At 43.0% G+C, this 15,973-nt stretch overlaps 1 protein-coding gene across 12 annotated transcripts in view; it reads right to left on the reverse strand.

Annotated features, from left to right (window-relative positions):
* LOC140476467 (alpha-(1,6)-fucosyltransferase) overlaps positions 1–15,973 on the reverse strand; it is a 741,369-nt gene that overhangs the window by 313,908 nt on the left and 411,488 nt on the right. The gene's annotated exons all lie outside the window — the stretch shown is intronic.

The raw sequence follows: 15,973 nt of genomic DNA on the forward strand, positions 1-15,973 counted from the left end.
GCACGTTCTTCCAGTGTCTGCGTGGGTTTCCTCCGGGTGCTCCGGTTTCCTCCCACAGTCCAAAGATGTGCAGGTCAGGTGAATTGGCCATGCTAAATTGCCCGTAGTGTTAGGTAAGGGGTAGATGTAGGGGTATGGGTGGGTTGCGCTTCGGCGGGTCGGTGTGGACTTGTTGGGCCGAAGGGCCTGTTTCCACACTGTAAGTAATCTAATCTAATCTAAAAGGTCGTACAGGAATGGAAGGAGGGGAAAGGAAAGGGAACTCAAGGCCACGAGGACAGAAACAAGCCACTGGCCTGATCTTGAGAGACATGTAGTAAAATGGGGTCTCAAAAATCATCAGGACAATTTTTCTACTGCCAGAAATACAATGTGTGCATGTATTTAGGTGTTCAGCAAAACATTTAGAGGATAAACATTTTGAATTTAGTTTCAAATAGATAAAATAGCCGAACCCATTGGTGGCACAACATCCTCAAGGATTTCTTTAAAACGCTGGTACAGCACATCAAAGAAGCATCACCAAGAGCATGTCAAACTGTCTCAATGTTATTTTATGAAAGCAGTTTTGCTGCGAACCTCCCCCTTTCCATTCTGACATCCATTGCCTGTGAAATTGCTACTTCCATTAATCAAAAAGGTTTTCAGTTTCTTAAACTAGAAAACAGCTTGTCGCCCCAAATCATGCAATGTTATTCCAATGCAACACCACAGCAGCCTGCACCTGACATTACAGCATCTCATTCCCTTGCGCACGGTAATTTTGTCTTCCCATTTTCATTCAAACCAATTTCAAGCACCAGTTGGAAATCAGAAATGCCACAATGTTTCCAAGATGTCAATCCACAGTGATGCACGTGAAGCACAACATGAACAGAATCATAATGCAATCAGCTGCCAGACAGAGCTCAAATCTACCCTGCGCAAACAAGGCCTTGAAGAAAATTAATTAACAAATAAAGTTAAAAAAAACAAAAAAAGGTGCTAAGTCGGAGATACCTGCAACCGAGTACGGCTGAAGCCGTCATGGTATCGTGTCTGTGCTATAAATCATTTCATCACCATGGAAACCAGCATAAATATAACAAGCAGGTAAAGCTAAAATAAATAAATGGCTCGTCAGTACAATTGAAAGAGAGTGGGCCCTTTATTATCCATTCCTTTTTCATTTGATCCCCTCGCTTTTCACCAGGGGAGAAGTCCATGGCTTGAATCATAGCCGTAGAAAGTCAAGAGTAGTGTATTTGGCCCAAGTGCATTTAAGTTTAAAGTGGGAGAACAGGGGGAGCAGGGATTGTTGTGATTAGGATCGCCTGGATACAGCATCATCTGTGTGACAGCACTTTAACTCTATTTTATCGAAAGCAGTGCTTACAGTTGGCTTGCCGGAGTGCAGACCTGTCTGTTCTGAAGGAGAGGTCGCTACAAAGAGGTCTGAAACAAGTGTTTGGTCTTTCACTTGGATATTATGAAACAATTTAGTATAACACCACAGGTGATGACAATTTGGCTATCTTGTATATGTGGTCTCTTCAAAAGAACTAGTCAATCAATTACTCTCAATTCTCTCGTATTCCTGCAAATTCCTCCCCTCAAATTCATAACTCCCTTTTGAGAGTTATTAATTATGTTTCACTTCTCTTTGGTGATCTGTAAATTGATGCCAGCGGTTCCTCTATTATTCTGTGAATCAAGTACTCTTAACAGTAACTTTGGTCAGTATGGTTATTCTTCACCTGTTCTCATTCCTGTAATGTTGCTGACTCCCAAATGCTGAACGTTCAGTAAAATTACAACTCAAGAGGGCAACTAATACTTTGATCAAAGTAAAAATCTGAGAAATCAAGAGTGGATTATGAAATTCTTCTTCTGGTTGGCAAGACTAGGATTCGTCATCCTGTATCTCAGGAGTCAGTAGCAAACTGGGATATTCTACTGTGATGATTATCATCAACAAGGCCCATTTGTCCTCAAGGTGGTGGGAAGTCAACTGTTGCAGTCTGCCCAATGAGGAGAGCTCCACAGTGCTATTCAGTGGGACATTTCAGCTCCTTGACTGACTGATAATGAAGGAATAAGTCCAACAATATGTGCTGATATTGGGGTGGCTTTTGTACTGACATGGAACTTGGTGGCACTGGTTTCCACACATCTGTTGCTCTTGTGTGTTGCATGTATATGCCTTGGTTTCACCTCACCTATCAGCCAACAAGCAACCAAAATATTTTGCTATTTTAAATAACTTAATCAAAGTTTTATTCAAGAAATAACAAGTTCATTCTACTATCTTTTGTTTTCATTGAAGAATTTTTGGTTATGTGCTATATTGATAACCCTCTGGGCGTACTCTAGCATTTTATATCTCCCATTACATGGGGACATCACAACCAAACACTGCATTCCAGAAGACATCAAGTCAAGCGCATTTTTTCCCCCTATATTGGATCATTCGAGCAGCAATTGTAATGCTTCATCAGGCTTTACTGATTCCTGACAGCACTGTTGATGAATCTGAAGAAAATCATGAACTTTAATAACTATTTGTTACTGACAATATCACTGTATTTGTTTCTCATAGAAATGGGCCAACCTTATCGGAGTGAATTATTAAACAATTGCGCTACTTCTGGAAATGTTTTCTACAAGAAAAGCTCATGCTCCCTCCTGAATGGGGTGACTCATTGATGCAAATACTTAGGTCCTGTTCAAAATCTCTATAGCCTGGCAGTCAGTAAAAAGAAGCCTCTGATACAGTGGTAGTTCACCTACCTCTGAGCTGGGAGGCCCAGATTCAAGACCCACCTGCTCCAGAGGTGTGTAGTAACAATTCTGAACAGGTCGATTAGAAAAAATATCCTAAAGGCAGAACAGGCTGACTGTTTAAAATGTGTATCTAATGTCTTTCAGAAAGATTTTCAACTTGAAAGGTACTAGAATGTGTCTTTCTAACATATGGAAATTGTTGTTGTTGACACTGGAATTCAAGCATTGCATCTTCAGACAGAACAAAAATATGTGTTGCTAAGAACTGAGACTGTCAAGGATAATTCCTGGACTTAAAGCAGCTTTGTGAAGCAGAATGAGACTGTCTTGAAAACGATAAGAAGTAATTTTGATCACATCTTGAAAATATCAAGAGGCATGAATAAGTCTCAATGCTAAATGAACAACTATACTCTGTAAATGCGACCTAAAAGCTCCAAAGAGGTTCAATAAAGATAAATGTTTGCTCAACACTATGTCGATTCCTTTGGAGGCTGCCAATGGGTTATTAAGGTACTATCAAGTTACAAACATAGATCCCAATACCCATGGTCTACGAGATACATCACAAGCAAACTTCAGTGATCCTTCTGCAAAAATCTACTTGTCAACACTGGGGATAAATCAGCAATCAGCACATGTACTCCAGTAAATGAGATCTGGAAAGCTGCTCAACAGAATAACTTTCCAAACAAGGAGATTACATCAAACCAGAGACGGTCTGATGTTCACCTTTCAGTTGAGACCAATACATACAACAAAAGACCAGAGAAACCGATAATGGGCCTTTTATGGAACTATTGATGAATTAACTCTCTAACTCTTTTGGTTAAGTGGATCAACACAAACTGCCTCCTGACAGAACCGTCCAGACAAAGGAGCCTCTGACATGTAGAGGTGGGTTAATTATAAAATGCAGACTAATCCCATAGTAATTGAGCTGAATCAGGTGGAAATGTAAGAAAAACAGGAAACATGAGCTTCAAAAAGGTCCAAGTACAATCAGCACTATTTTATTCCCCCCAACCTTGGGGCAGATCTCAAAACGCAACTTTTACAAAATGCATTTGAAACATTTTGAGAGTCTTTTTTAAAAAAAGACAGTTACTTAGGAATGAAAAAAGGATCTGAAGGTGAAACCAGTGAAACAATGAGAACCAGCTTTCTACATGAGGTGAATGTTTGATCTCCATTTGGTCATTGAGAGAATGGAGGCAAGGCAGAAAACCCAGCACAAGTACTGGGATGTGTTCTAACATCCAGTTGACTTGAGATTGTTACTCAATGTTTTAAATGTTACATCTGCAAGGTTGCATCTGTCTTCAATCACTTGTTGAGTGGATAACATGGATCCAACATTGTGGGAGAGAAAGAAAGAGGCAGAGAAATTAGTTACTTTTTATGGAAGATTTTACAAGAGTTCAATACAATCCATGCAGTTAAAGCTCTACTGCTCTCAGCTCTAGCCGAAGACAATTTAAGTTTGGACAATTAAAGTCCCAGAGGACCACAAGACTGCTTTCTTCATGGTTCAGTCATAGAATCCCTTTAGCCCAACAAGTCCACACCAACCCTCTGAAGAGTAACCCATTCCCCAACCCTTATACTCTACATTTATCTCTGACTAATACACTTAACCTACACATCCCTGTACAAAATGGACAACTTAGCATGGCCAATTCACCTAGCCTGCACATCTTTGGACTGTGGGAAGAAACCGGAACACCCACAGAACATCCACACAGACATATGTGTAAACTCCATACGGACTGTGGTCCGAGATTGGAATCGAACCCGGGTCCCTGGCAGGGGTGGTAGTTTACTGAAGGACCTGGGGGAAGGGGGGAAGATAAGGAGCACCTGCCAGAGTGTGTTTTGTTGGGTGGGGATGGTGGGGTGGGAGTGGGGAGTTGTTGTCCAACTTGAAAACAAATTGCAGAAGGGAGGTTACACCTATCCCTTTCTCAGCCAAGGCCTGACAAAGGACCATTTCCAATTGAATGTGTCAAGTCTAGATGCCCTTTCATCAATAGAGAATAGACAATAGGTGCAGGAGTAGGCCATTCAGCCCTTCGAGCCTGCACTGCCATTCAATATGATCATGGCTGATCATTCCTAATCAGTATCTCCTTCCTGCCTAATCTCTATAACCCTTGATTCCACTATCTTGGAGAGCTCTATCCAACTCTTTCTTAAATGAATCCAGAGACTGGGCCTCCACTGCCCTCTGGGGCAGAGCATTCCACACTGTCTCGGTGAAGAAGTTTCTCCTCATCTCTGTCTCAAGAGTCTTCTAAACTCAAGGGTATACAAGCCCAGTCGCTTCAGTCTTTCAGCGTAAGGTAATCCCGCCATTCCAGGAATTGACCTTGTGAACTTACGCTGCAGTCCCTCAATAGCCAGAATGTCTTTCCTCAAATTTGGAGACCAGAACTGCACACAGTACTCCAGGTGTGGTCTCACCAGGGCCCTGTACAGCTGCAGAAGCACCTCTTTGCTTCTATACTCAATCCCTCTTGTTATGAAGGCCAGCATGCTATTAGCCTTCTTCACTACCTGCTGTACCTGCGTGCTTATCTTCATTGACTCGTGTACAAGAACACCCAGATCTCTCTGTACTGTCCCTTTACCTAAATTGATTCCATTGAGGTAGTAATCTGCCTTCCTGTTCTTGCCACCAAAGTGGATAACCATACATTTATCCACATTAAACTGCATCTGCCATGTATCTGCCCACACTCACCTAACTTGTCCAGGTCACCCTGTAATCTCCTAACATCCTCATCACATTTCACCCTGCTACTCAGCTTTGTATCATCAGCAAATTTGCTAATGTTATTGCTGATACCATCTTCTATATCATTAACATATATTGTAAGAAGCTGCGGTCCCAGCATGGATCCCTGCGGTACCCCACTGGTCACTGCCTGCCATTCCGAAATGGAGCCATTTATCACTACCCTTTGTTTCCTATCAGCCAACCAATTTTCAATCCAATCTAGTACTTTGCCCCCAATACCATGCACCCTAATTTTACTCACTAACCTCCTGTGTGGGACTTTATCAAAAGCTTTCTGAAAGTCCAGGTACACTACATCTACATCTACTGGATCTCCCTCGTCCATCAGAGCTGACATGAGGTGCAGAGAGGACAGCATTTATGCAATGGTGTGGAGGGTAGAGTACTGAGGGAGAAAGGATGCTGTAAGTGTAGATTAAGTGTTGGGAATGTAAGAATGGCAGAACATTGGTGTGTCTAGCTGCCAGGCTGGAAAGAACAAATAGTCCCACTGGCCCGACTGAAGGGGAGAGAAGACCCTTTCCAATTGGCCTTCAACCCTTTCTGTCAGTCTAAAAATTGCTTTTTAAGTGTCAGCAATTTCTCTGTTAAGGGTCTCAAATGGGGGAAGGAGAGTCCAATCTTGGCCGCGTCCATTCCAGGGTAAAACTGCCCTTGTCACCTGACTACACACAAAACTAGTCACCGTAGCTTCTAAGTTCACTTGGACCCAATACTCCAAGTTTATTTTTCTGAGATAAAGCAACGTTAGAACGTGAAACTTTTACAAAGCATCCAAATTCCACAATGTTTTCACCTGAAGACTTGTCAGCATCACATACACAAATTTAATCAAAATAATCCTTATTGCCAAGTGCCGAAGTGGGCACCTCACTGTTTCCAGAGCTCCAAATTGCTTGTCAGATGCAAAATGCAAAAATGATCCCTGCCTCCCAAAAGCTTTCATTTCCAAAACAGTTCAACTTCAAAATGACAATGATTTATGAGACCCATGTTGTTTACCAATTTGACTACAATCCCCTTAGGTTCAGACACATCTTCTTTCACTACTCACAACACTTTTTATCATTAAATCCACAGGCTTTCAAACATCTATCTTATGCAAAGAATTCAGATACCAACAGAGGAAACAATAGTTATAAATACTTTATTGATTTAAATCACTGCACAGATCATTCAAAGTCATCGCGAAAAGGTAGCAACTCTGTTGGTGTTTGAGAACCATTAGCTATATCAGAATAAATATTTGCTTAGTGGGATGCTTTGATGGTTCATTTTGTGAAGACATTGCAAAATGGGCATTTGATTTGATGAGATCAGAACAGTCTTCAGTACAAACCTTAATTTGCAATATTCACCAATGTAAACTGGGGCAACAATGATAATTCTCTAAGTCAGTCCTCTATCTCACAAGATGAGGATTTCTGCACTTCATCCAGGCACACCTAACTGAAAAGTATATAGGTCTGGACTCTTGGTTAAAGAGTGTGTTGGGAAATTCTCCATATGCAAATAGTCTGCTGTGTTAGATCCCTCAAGTGGACAAACAGGAGGCTGGAAGAACACAGCAAGCCAGGCAGCATCAGGAGGTGGAGAGGTCAATGTTTCAGGTATAACCTTTCTTCAGGACTGGGGGTGGGGGAAGACGGAGGTGCAGGTGAAGGAGGAGGGGTGAGGGTCAGAATAATGAAGTAGTGATAGGTGAACACCGGTGTGAGTACGACCTGGTTTGTCGATGGGAGCGATGAATCTGGTTGGTAGCTGGAAGGAAGGGAGGAGGCAGAGTGGAGAGGGAATCGGGGATGGGAAAGGAGGTTATTTGAAATTGAAGAACTCAATGTTGAGTTTTCCGGGCTATAGACTGCCCAGGCAGAAGGTGAGGTATTGTTCCTCTAATTTGCGGTCTGGCAATGGAGAAGACGGAGTGGGTAGGGGAATTGAAATGGGCAGTGACTGGGAACTCTAATTCAGAGGCCAAACGGTCTGTCCTCAGTAAAGGGTGCCTGTTTGTGCCCCTCTGCGCCCACCTTAGCAAGATCTATGCCCAGTATGGTGTGGAGCTCTTCTTCCGATGCTTCCGTTCCTTCTTCTTTGACAAAGACCCTCCGATGACCCTTTCTTCTGCCTCCAACTTTCCTTTCTCTCTTGGACTCCCCCTTCAGGCCTCTTATCCGCCCTAGACCTCTGCATTGCTGACTGCTGACGTGACATCGGCACCTTGATTACTCCACCCCACTCCAACTTCACCTCTTCCGAACATGCAGCGCTCCACTCAATCCGCACCAATTCCTGTTTCACCATCAAACCCGGCGGGGCAGTGCTAGTCTGGACGGCGGACCTCTGTATCACAGAAGCTGAACACCAGCTCTCCAACACAGTGTCCTACCTCCCCCATGACTACGACCCCACCACGGTCCACCAGGCCACTAACACCCACATGGGTCCATGACCTCATTGCTCCCGGTGATTTCCCCTCCACTGCCTCCAATCTCAAAGCCCCCCCCCCCCCCCCAAGCCTACACTGCTCAGTTCTACCTGTTCCCTAAGATCCACAAACCGAACTACCCCAGCTGACACATTGTTTCTGCAAGCTCCCGCCCCACCAAACTAATTTTTTCCTACCTCGACTCCATTCTCTGCACCATGGTCCAGACACTTCCCATCAACATCTGGGACACTAACTATGCCCTCCACCTCTTTGGAAACTTCCAGTTCCATGACCCCAGCGCTTTACTTTCACAATGGACACGCAGTCCTTACACACGTCCATACCCGACAATGATGACCTTCAGGCCCTCAGCTTGTTCCTCTCCAACAGACCCATGCAGTCGCCCTCCACCAATACCTGCCTCCACCTTGCCAAGCTGGTTGTCATTCTCAATAAGTTTCCTTTAACTCCACCCATTTTCTCCAAATCCAGGGGGTTGCCATGGGCATGTGGATGGGCCCCAGCCATGCCTGCGTCTGTTGGCTATGCCGAACAGTCCCTCTGCAGTACCTATACAGGCACTGTGCCCCAACTCTTCCGCCGTTACATCGATGACTGCAATGGTGCAGCATCCCGCATCCAGGTTCAAGTGGAGCAGGTCATCAACTTCACCCACAACCTCCACCCCGCCCTCAAATTGACTTGGTCCGTCTTGAACACCTCCCTCCCCTTCCTTGATCTCTCTGTTTCCATTTCTCCCAACAGTTTACAGACTGACATTTACTATGAACCCACAGACTCTATTAACTACCTGGACTACACCACCTCCCACCCCATATTCTGCACAAACTCCATCCTGTTTTCCCAATTCCTCCGTCTCCATTGCTTCTGCTCGAATGACGAGACATTGCACTCCCAAACATCCCAGATGTCCACCTATTTTAAACAATATGCCTTTCTCAACTTTGTCATCCAGACAGCCCTCCACTGCACCACCTCCATTCCCTCCTGCTCTAAAACTGCCCCCTCCAAGCATAATAAAGACAGAGTCCCCATAGGCCTCACTTTCCACCTTACCAGTCTCGGCATCCAACATATCATTCTCAAACATTTCTGCTAACTCCAACTAGACCCCACCAAGAACATCTTACCCTCCCTACCCTTCTCTGCCTTCCACAAGGACTGCTCCCTTCGTCCCTCCTTGCTTTGTGCCATTCTCCCCACCAACCCCCCTGAACCCCCAGGTACCTTCCCCTGTAACCAGAAAAGATGTAAAACCTGCCAGTACCCCACCCCTCTCACCTCTATGCAGGGCCCCAAACAGTCCTTCCAGGTGGGACAGAGGTTCACCTGCCTCTCTTCCGAACTAACCGACAGCATTCAGTGCTCCCAATGTGTCTTCTCTACATTGGGGAGACCAAAAGAAAACTTAGGGAATGGTTCACCAAGCATTTCAGCCAGGTCCACAAGGGCAAGCCTGACCTCCCGGTCACCGCCCATTTCAATTCCCCTTCTCACTTTGGCATGTCCATCCTTGGTCTCCTCCACTACCACAGTGAATCAAATTGCATCAGACCCTTCCATCAGGCTACCAACCGGATTCATCCCTCCCAACGACCAACCAGCTTGTACCCACCACCTGTATTCACCTATCATTATCGCACCATTCCACCCCTTTTCCCATCCAAAACCCTCCCCCATCCCCTTTATCTATAACTCCCCGTACACCCACCCCCGAGTCCTGAAGAAGGGTTATACTCGAAACGTCGACTTCTCCACCTCCTGATGCTGCCTGGCTTGCTGTGCTCTTCCAGCCTCTTGCGGATCTATTTTGGATTCCAGCATCAGAAGGTTTTTTTTTTGTCTATATCTAATGCTGTCTCTCTCAGTCAGTAAATCAGCCTTATCTTTAAGGGGTATGCTCATGATACCATCACTGTATCAAGGCATGTGAGCAGAGTGTATACAAGATTTCATATTCCATATTACCCCAGGATTACCTGAAGCATTACACTCTACTGGAAGCACATTGCTTAACGTTAGCCCAGACACTGATGTGTCTGAGGAATGTGATGCCTGTATACAGTGATTACTTGCAACAGATGTCTGTCATATTCTTCAATACCATGATATTCACATTGAGCATCTTAAGTTATGGGAAGGATGTGAATATTGCCTCAGGCAAAATATCCTGCTGGTGGCAAACCATGAGCATTTATTATTAGGCCATTTGAGAGAGGTACTGAGAAGCTGCAATAAATGATGAAAATCTTAGAACAAAACTGTTCCTGAAAAAAAATATATTCTGCACTGAGGCAAGACATGGGTCAGGATCCAGTGTGAGAACGTTGGTGAGAGGAAACTTGCTATTTCCTGTAGGACTCTAAATCAGAACATCTGTTCTTTCAGATGTCAATAGAATATTTTGAAAGTGTGCCATAATTAATTTTAACTTTAATTCAGATAAACCATTACTGCACACTGTGAAACCCATGAGTTAATAAACACCAATCCAGGGTGGTCTAACAGTCCCTGGAAACTTCTGATGTTATTTTGACTCTGCCCATATTTTACTGAAGAAAAGTACTGTGGAGCCTCAAATTATCCACTATATTGAATGTTGAACTTTACACAAAAAAATTATCTAAAAGCATTGCTAACCAGTAAGCAGCAGAAAGTTTTAACACATTTCAACATATTGGCAGATTCTGCAACTCGTACGAAAGGTACATGTTAATGTGTAACATTTTTGAAAACCATGTTATACTGTTACTTCTTTCGTACTTGGTTATGGGTATGTAACAAAACAAAAGCATTTAATTAATTTTGATAGCTGGATGGCAATTTATTGCCACGTGATACAGGAACTGCTTAGTTCAACTATAAGGTGACAGAAACTAGACTTAAATAAACATATGAACCCAGCTAGGTGAACTGCACTTGCGAAACTAACACCAAGATCATTTTAATACCGTAACACAATACACCTCCGCACCGCCCCCCCCCCACCTCAACATTCACCTTTGACTTGCCAAAAAAACAGCTGCATACATTGTGTGCTCAAATGTTGGTGAGCACACTTCACAGGATTTTCTTGCGACAGTTTGAGATTCATACTGTAGGTAAAAGTGACGTCTCAATGAGTATTTTCCCTGTCAATCTTATAGGAAGGCTATAATTTGTTCCATTATCTAGACCAAACGAATTTGTCCCTGGGCTTTGTCACACCTCACAGGATACATATAACCATTCTACAGAAGCGTGTAAGGACGTCAAAGGAACTCTCTCAGTTTCCTCTTCAAGATTCATCTCTTAAACGGTGACAAAATGAATTAGTCATTATGTAACTGGTGTAACAAATCAAAGAACTGCAGATGCTGGAAATCTGAATAAGAAATAAAAATTGCTGGAGAAACTCTGCAGGTCTGGCAGTATCTGTGGAGAGAAAGCAGAGTTAATGGTTTAGGTCCAGCGACCCGACTGCAGAACTAGCAGAACCGAGAGTTTCTGCAGAAATTCTTGCTTTTGATTGTGTAACTTGCGTATGTGGGATCTTACTACACTTATTTGACTGCAATATTTGCATATAACTTTAAAAAGATACTTAATGAGCTGCAAACTGCTTTGGAAAGTCTTGAAGGAGAAAACTGCTAGAGAAACACAAATCTTTCTTTTTGTACAGAAATATTATAATTTTTTGAGATATGACGAAAACCTATTCTGCACACAGTCATGAAAAATCAAAGGCATTGAGAAATATTCTTATTCTTGACATAGATTGACAAATTAACATTTATGACTGCTTCCATGATAATATTTTAGACACGTGCATACATTTGAATGTTTTCAACTAATTATTTTCATCAAAAATCTGGAGTGTCAAAGTATTTCAAAGTTAAATGCGTGACTAATAACATGAGAACTCCCATATTTCTTTCTGAAAAACACATGCAAGCCAATGGGTAGTTTTATTCTGAAGTTTCATCATACACTCATCCTTCATCTTAGTTCGGTCTAACGCTAGTGTTTGGTCTATGTCCAACTTGAAAACGAAAACACACGAAACCAAAAATGCTGGAGAAACTCAACAGGCCTGGCAGCACCTGTCAAAACAGAATCGGACTTAATGATTCCAGCCTGATATGACTTTCCCTCAAAGTTAAAAAGGGGCTGGAAAATGGTGATTTTTTTTTGCTGTTGAGAGCGCAGGAGGAACAAGTGGAACCAATAGTGACAGTTCCGAGAGTGAAGAACAAAGAATACATTAATGGAGGTAAAAGAGTGAGAATGTGAAATAGATGTACATGGTACATGTGAAAGGGAGAAGCACTCCGCTAAGATTTAAGCCAAAACAAACCCAAACAAGACACTGTCATGTGAGTGGCCATGTGGCGTAATCAAAATGGAGGGCAGAGGTCACGCTCTGACCTCATTACAACTTAATGTAGAGTCCTAGAGGCTCTGAAGTGCCCGAGTGGAAATATAGTGCTCTTCCTCCAGATTGTGTGGAGCTTAGCTGAAACATTAGCAGGCCAAAGATGGAAATGTTAGCACGGGAGCAAGATGGTTTGTTAAAATGACAAGCAACTGGGAAGGCTGGGGTCATTCTTATGCACAAGAATGGAGGTTTTTAATCTTGCCCGAGTGTTTATATCGCTTCAAAATATCATGGACTCAAAGCCACTACAATGGCATCAGCACTTCACCCAGGTTGACAAGTTCTGAGTTCATGCTGTACTGTTAATGAATTTTATCCTTTAACCATTTGTTTTTGCGCTGATTGCGTGAGCTTGCTGTACACTACAATAGTGAGTACGCTTCAAAAAGTAGAAAACAATTCTAAAGTAACATGTGATGTCCTGAGGTTGGAAAAGGAGTGATATAAATGCAAGTTCTTTTTTCTCTGGTCAACGAGTGCTTTAAATTATTAAGTAGAAAGTGACAGTGATAAATGAAAATAAGAATATTTCTCAATACCTTTGTTATAGCTAAATTGGATTTGCAACATTCACCAGAACTACCAGATAGGAACTTGGCTTACTGCCTCATCTCAAAATCACAACACTGTATGAGGTCATGTGTGATCTCGAAACAATCAAAGTGCTGTAGGTAAATAAAGAAAGTACTGGATAATTATTTGGCAGAAAATGTAACTAAAAGAGTAAATTGGGTCCGTTACTTTAACAGGCACCATGTTCAGGCAGATGACTATAATGATTTCTCCCAATCCTCGATGTTGCTTTGCTGCTGCAATATTTTGGGTGACAATAACTGTACAGCAGCCACTTGAGCTGAATCAATATCATAGTATTTGAGGAGCAGGTTAATTCTTTACAGACTCCATCTGAAACACCTTCTTTTCTCTTCAGGAACCCAAGTTCAGATCCATAGAACATTACAGCGCAGTACAGGCCCTTCAGCCCTCGATGTTGCATCGACCTGTGAAACCAATCTGAAGCCCATCTAACCTACACTATTCCATTTTCATACATATGCTTATTCAATAACCATATCCAGAACGATGGGATCACTGTTTCCTGCTCTTGCAGTCTCAAAAAGGGCAAAGTTTAATGGGTTGTTTCTGACCTATTGGCACAGGAGAGCTCACGGCACAAATTTTGTCAAAAACAAAAAGGACTGAGCTACAATTTTCATTCATTACTTCAGGGTAAAGAATAGACAAAAGACTTGTGAGTCAGGCACATTTTATACCGAATCTTTACAGTGAAGAAAAGTTGCTCAGTTCATTATGGCTATGCCAACTCTCCAAAACAGTAATATGCATAGTGTCATTTCCTCACCTTCTCTCCATAACCCTACACACTGCTGCTGCTGCTTAGAGGGCAAGCCAGTCATTGATTTTGATATCATTGCACTGACACATGCGGCTAGGGGCAGGATCTTCAATCCAGGAGGTGGTGAGGTTGGCGGAGGGAAGACAACTTAATTGAGTGGTATCAGGACATCACTCCTACCCCCATTTCTGCCTAAATTAAGATTGGACAGGAAGATCGAAGCTCAACCTCCCATCCCGATGCCCATTAAAGCCATTAAGTGGTTAATGAATTTACACTTTATGGCCCTTTCACATCGAATATGCAAATGTCTCCGTTCCAGAGAGGGACAAAATAAAAGACTGTTTTACTTTGTAATAACCCAGGGTGAGCTCCCACTGTCATGCATATTCTCCCTCAGTTGCACAATTCAGGGACTTGACACTGGGTGACAGCGTGACAGACCAGAGCCGTCCCTTGGCCTTGTTTCCAAAAAGCTTCCCTTTTCCAGTGACCCTCAAGTTCAGAGACCTCCTCCATGCCGACAGAGCACTCTCACCTGTCAGACTGACCCTCTCATTCTCAGCTGTGCTTCCAGCAGTGGCCACAGCCTCTTCCGGGGGTGCTGCTGAGTGCAGGGTCCACTGGCTTCTCATTAACTTGCAGGTCTCCTGGGACTTGACTTCCAATATTGCCTCCGAAGTGCCTGACTGAAGGATACTAAGGTGGATCGCCCTCTTACGAGTGGATGTGCGCATTTTGAGCAACTGAACAAGACACTCGACCAATGTACAAGACACTGCATTATCAGAGTGAGATGACGGGGAGGTGTTAGCATGCAGATAGTTTGGGCTTTTATAGTTACTCTTAGCGCAAACCAACTGAGCCAGGAAGAAAGCCTAAAACACAGGAACAGTAAATATTATGTTAGACCTGTGCTTAGAACATGTCCATTAACTTAATCAAATCCATCAGGAACTAAGTTGATATAACACCAGTGGAATAGTCACCTGTATAGCTGGAGAAAGTGTTTCATGTCTTTGATTAAAGTCACTGTCTAAACCTTTCCCTGCCTCCAATCCAGTTTATCTCTGAACTTGGAATACCTGACAGCAAAGTATTTGCTCGAAATAGAAAAATTCTCTAAGGCTGCCACTGACACTCCAGATATTGTTTGGCTTGAACCAGTGTGAAAGCAAAATCACATCCAAAAAACTATTTTACACATTTTCAGTGTTACAAATCACACAGAGTTGTGCTTTGTCACATGATTGTGCCAAATAGTGAAGCGGTCAAATGTGTTGTCAAGAACGTGATTCTCTAAGGCTCGTACGTCTTCTGAAGGTGACAAGGTTGACCAAGGCGGCCCTCTTGAGCTTGCCAGCATCACTGATGAATAGCTTCATGAGCATGGGCCTGTAAGACATAGGCCTCAGCATGGTCCAAGAATGGGAAAGGGAAAGAAAACGCTCAACAAAGAGGACATATTATTACAGAAGGAAAAGAGAAACTGGTGCCATAACTCCACTTCTTACCTTTAACACATACTCTGGATCAAACTGGAAACTATATTTTATTAAACTGCAGTGTTGCGATAAGGGTGACAATGAGGGGATTACCCAATGCTAATACTCATCCTGCAACTTTGTCAGAATACGTTAGTTCCAAGATTGCTCAAGTTCTGCAAAAAGTAACCACAATAGTAAAAGGCAGATTTGAACAGACCACAAGAAACCATCTCTGCAGCCACCAACCAACCCTGCCAGTAAGTATTATGATGCACTGAGGTAGGATCGGTTTCTTCAAAACCTAGAAGATAGAAAAATGAACAGGCATCATCTTGACTAATCCTCTATCTTAACAGCACACTCCTGCATTCTCTCCCCCATAGCTTCTAGAAATCCATTTCTTAAATACATTCAGTGACTTCACAGCCACAGCCTCCCGGGATAGATAATTTCACAGCTTCACTAACCTCTGCGTGAAAACATTTCTCCTCATCTCAGTCTAAATGGCCTACCACACATCAGAAATCGAGACCCTTTGCTCCGGATCGGGCCCGAATCCAGGGCAACATCATCCCTGAATCCGGTCTGTCTAGCCCTGTCAGAACTTTATGTGTTTCAGTGAGATCACCACTCATTCTTCTGTAGTCCAGTAAATACAGGTCCAAGTGACCGCAATATGATAAACCTACCGCCTCAGGAA

Source organism: Chiloscyllium punctatum, chromosome 4 (assembly GCF_047496795.1).
Source record: "Chiloscyllium punctatum isolate Juve2018m chromosome 4, sChiPun1.3, whole genome shotgun sequence".
Classification (NCBI taxonomy): domain Eukaryota; kingdom Metazoa; phylum Chordata; class Chondrichthyes; order Orectolobiformes; family Hemiscylliidae; genus Chiloscyllium; species Chiloscyllium punctatum.